General features: G+C 44.1%; 1 protein-coding gene across 1 annotated transcript in view; it reads left to right on the top strand.

Moving 5' to 3' along the window:
- Window positions 1–4,927: 4,927 nt before the first annotated feature.
- The window catches only part of LOC143030934 (uncharacterized), a 56,404-nt gene continuing 56,331 nt past the window's right edge, over window positions 4,928–5,000 (top strand). Inside the window, exon 1 of the mRNA XM_076194214.1 lies at window positions 4,928–5,000. This exon is cut by the window's right edge and continues 234 nt beyond it. The gene's annotated coding sequence lies outside the window, so the exon portion shown is untranslated.

Raw genomic sequence — 5,000 nt, 5'->3', positions numbered from 1 at the left:
CCTGTTGTTAGCCCTGGCCATCAATCTGGCCTCCTTGATGGTGACGTCCTTGATCCGTGTGATCGTGGGTGCCAGGGACAGTGCGATCCTGCTGAACCTCGTCGCTGCCTTGGCAGCATCATCTGCAATAGTGCTCCCTGGAATCCCGACGTGACTGGGGATCCAGTGAAATGTTGCAGACCTTCCATGCTGCTCCAGGAGGTGCAGCGAGTGCTGCATTGATGTCGTTAAGTAGACGACACCCGTTGTCTTCGCAGACCGAATGACGTCAATAGCACCCCTTGAGTCTGCGTGGATCACGACTACCCCCTGCCCAGCAGAGAGGGGGTGGTCTAAGGCCTTGGAAATAGCAGCAAGCTTCGTCTGAAAGATAGGGCTCCTGCCACTTACTTTCCATAGCGCGGTCACTCCATCTGCGTTATAAAAGGAGCGCCACACCTTTCCGTGAGGGAATCCACAGAGCCGTGTGTGTAGTACGTCAAGCTCGCTGGGGACCTTATGGCCACAAGGATCATGGGTCGCAGCCGGGTCGGTCGTAGTCAGCCTTCCTTCCTTTGACATGGAAAGGTTGAAAGCTGGCGGGGGAGGGGGCGGGGCATTGTCCGGATGAGGGCCGTTGAGATCACGTCGCCGAACCAATTCCCGGAGTTCAAAGAAGCGAAACGCATTCACCGCATGGGTCTTCCAGGTGCGACCAGAGGGGTCTCCCTTGGCTTCTAGGGTACTCAGGAGGGAGGGCTTCACTTCACTCTCCCTTAGGCCGGTCAGAAATCGGACAAGAAGACAGGGAGAGAGCCTCTCCGCCCGAAGGCAGTGACAGTGCGGAGATCTTGGTTTTGGAGGACTTCGATCTTGTCCCACGAACTGGGCCGGAGGAAGATGAGAGCCACAGCGGCATAGTCCACCACCGAGCGTACTGCTTGAATATAGTACATCCGGAGGACCTTTTCCCCGGTGTAACATATGGGTGAGTTACTTGGGCTAGGTGACGTAGGAAGAGAGTGATGAGCAGTTTTGATTGTATACTTTATTTTAGTGAAGGTACTACGTGTGTCAGAGGCAGACGTGGCGTGGTCCCCGAAGTGAAGGGCCGACCGCGAAGGCCTAGTGACGCGTAACAATTTGAGTGCAGAGAAGAACTAACTGGCCTGCCCGCTCGGGGCAGGCAGTATATATACGCGGGACTGACCCGACGCCATGACGCGACTTGACCTAACGCGGTGACCCTTTCTGGACTTTCTGACCATTGTCAATACCAGCGTCAGGTCCTAGTACCATCCAAGACCCGATCACATACCTGTGGGGGTATGCTTGTGGGGTACATGTACACCACACCCAGCACCTAGCCGGGGTCTCGTCATGGACCTAAGGAGACTTAATTTTGTATCCACGACCTCACAGAGCGAAGGAGAGCCTGGTGTCGATCCAGATTCCCAAGTACTGATAGGTGGGTACCCAGGGGAGGTGTCGCCCTGAAGACTAAGGTGAGGGGCGTTGGTTTGGCGTTCTCAGACTGCTCTGGTCTTACTCGTCGAAAGCTTCAGTCCCAGTTTTCTACGTTCCTGGAAAGGCTGAGCAAATGCTTAGTACAAAGGGCGCATGGAGGGCCAGTGACATGGGTTATAAAACGAAAAATGGATGCCCTCTACCGCGTATTTTTTCGTCAACCTTATACAATAGTATATATATCTAATAAATAACATATGGTATCTATTAATTATCACAGGAAAATCTTATGTACTGTGTGTCTATGCATATGAAGTGTATGTTTGTTCCTAATGTGAACTTGATCTGGGAATGTGCGTGGTATACGAGGCATTCAACGAATGGATGTACGATTTTATAGTGTTTCTTACATTATGAGACACACACACACACACACACACACACACACACACACACACACACACACACACACACACATATATATATATATATATATATATATTTATATATATATATATATATATATATATATGTGTGTGTGTGTGTGTGTGTGTGTGTGTATTCACCTCGGATCTGCTGCAGTCTCTGTCGAGACAGCCAGACACCACCCTACGGCAGTGAGCTCAGAGTGTGTGTATGTGTGTGTGTGTATGTATATCTTTTCAACCACATCAATTCACTTTAATTCCATGCCATCACAGTCGAGACTGACGAGGAGCTCAATGGGAGCATATATACGGAAACTGATACGTGGTCAAGCTAAGGACTAGAACCCAGCTCAGACGTAACAAGTGACAGTGACTTAGCCCATTGCGTTACCAAGAGAAATATAACTTGAGCACAACTTTCTTATATTTGTATGCTCAAATTACATACACGAATTTTTGCGTTCAACCCACCTCCGCCATAGAGCAATTGGTAGTATGTACGCGTAGGAAAGTATTTTTACATACAAATGGTCACCAGTGAACATATTTACATATTTTCAACCACATTAGTGAATTAATGTGGTTCAAAATATGTAAATCTGTTCACTGGTGACCATTCAGTATGTGAAAATGCTTTCCCATGCGTAAATACTACAAATTGCCCTATGGTGGAGGTGGGTTGAACGCAAAAATTCGTGTATGTGTAACTCGAGCATTAAGATATAAGACAGTTGTGCCATCTTAAATTTCTTTTGATAGCGCAACGGGCTAAGTCACTGTTACTTGTAACATCTAAGTTGGGTTCGAGTCCTTAACTTGAACTCGTATCAGTTTCTGTATATATGCTTCCATCGAGCTTCTCGATTGTGATGGCATGTGATTAATGTGGTTAGAAAGATTTAAATCTGTTCACTGGGGATCAATGAGTGTATATTTTTAGTACAGGGCAGGATAGATAAGATGAGGGAGAGAGGGGGAGGGGGGATTTGGAGAATTAGTGTAAGGAAAGAATGAAATGGAAGGAAGTTAGAGTTATGATAGATGTGGAGCAGACCCACTTGCTCGGTGTCATCGGAGTTGAATGGGTTAATATATATATATATAATCTCCATGACCGTGTGTGTGTGTGTGTGTGTGTGTGTGTGTGTGTGTGTGTGTGTGTGTGTGTGTGTGTGTGTGTGTGTGTGTGTGTGTGTGTGTGTGTGTGTGTGTGAATAATTCGCTAGTGGACAGCGACATCAATCATACAATCTCCATGACCGTCGCGCAGAGGATTCGAACCACTGCCAGTAGACCCAAGAGAGTCCACAGCACCCGCCTTTGACCACTCAACCACAGACGATCTAGATCGTCTGTGGTTGAGTGGTCAAGGGCGGGTGCTGTGGACTCTCTTGGGTCTACTGGCAGTGGTTCGAATCCTCTGCGCGACGGTCATGGAGATTGTATGATTGATGTCGCTGTCCACTAGCGAATTATTCACACACACACACACACACACACACACACACACACACACACACACACACACACACACACACACACACACACACACACACACACACACATATATATATATATATATATATATATATATATATATATATGCTAATAAGAACACGGGTACGTGTGTTCACTTATGCAAAGTAGACCACTTGGAAAAAGAAACTAACGAAGCAGAGCGCTTTCGTATATTACATCTTCAGTGCAACAAGTACATAGTGATAGGAATACATAGACAATATATATATGATACAAAGGAACAAGGACAGTTTGAATAAGCGTAGCGACCAATTACCCCCTGGAGAGCGGAAGGTCATTGTCAATTATCTTACGATGGTCGGGCGACTGTGACCTGATGTCGCCCGACCATCGTAAGATAATTGACAATGACCTTCCGCTCTCCAGGGGGTAATTGGTCGCTACGCTTATTCAAACTGTCCTTGTTCCTTTGTATCATGTATATATTGTCTATGTATTCCTATCACTATGTACTTGTTGCACTGAAGATGTAATATACGAAAGCGCTCTGCTTCGTTAGTTTCTTTTTCCAAGTGGTCTACTTTGCATATATATATATATATTTATATATATATATATATATATATTTATATATATATATATATATATATATATATATATATATATATATATATATATATCAAAGGGTAGAGAAAATAACATGATATAAGTATATTTTATTATCTAGCTATCCAGTGAGGAGTGACTATGAAGTCACTGCAGATGACTTCGCTAGGGATAACGCTGACAAAATGGCTATGGGGCGTTGCCTTTCGGAAAATGAGTCGAAAGATCAGACAATTCTCGTACTGAGATTAAAAGTTCCCTAAAATCGGATTTTTAGAAAAAATGTATGGTATGAGAACAGATTTTTACTATTTGCTATTTCCACAATAGAAAACGTTGGGATTAAAGGACTAACTATAATAATTATTGGTGGTAACATCGTATGTTTATAGAAAAAATATATATACTACTAGGAATGTTATGTTTCTTTATATAGTGAACTAATATTTTTACAACATGTATTTTCCATCGAGAAAGGTGATATTAAGAATTATATTTTCAGTTGTTCAGAAAAAGATGTGTAAAAACCCGTGAAAATTACAGTCATGTGGTCTCCAGGCTTCCTGCGCTAACCTCGTTCACACACGAAAACAAAAACATAGCGACAACGCCATTATAAGATAAAGACTATAAATGTCTCTGGAGAAAAAAAATAAAAATAAAAAATCACCAATCTCATCAGAAGTCCGTTATACGCTCGGCAAGAATTCACGACACAAATACCCAATGCATTAGATATGCGACGGCGTCTCCACAATATATCGCAGCAGTTGGCGTGCATGCATTCGAGATTGGCATTATGAATTCATTCCACTGCCTTTTGTATACATGCCATGGAGGTCCCGCGTCCCAAGTCGTCCGAAAGCTTCATAAGTAAATCCACCTTTGCTGAACCCACCCCCCTACTTTCACCTTCCTCTTCTTCCTCCTCCTCCTTCCCTCCCCACCTTCTGGCGTCCTTTCTGCCAGGAAAGAAAACAACGAAGCCTATAATTCATGAGAGTATCAGACGCTCACTCGACCCATAGTAATGCATTAATT

This window comes from Oratosquilla oratoria, chromosome 12 (assembly GCF_046742065.1).
Source record: "Oratosquilla oratoria isolate Oo_2021 chromosome 12, ASM4674206v1, whole genome shotgun sequence".
NCBI classification, from domain to species: domain Eukaryota; kingdom Metazoa; phylum Arthropoda; class Malacostraca; order Stomatopoda; family Squillidae; genus Oratosquilla; species Oratosquilla oratoria.
This window is presented reverse-complemented; position numbering and strand designations above follow the sequence as displayed.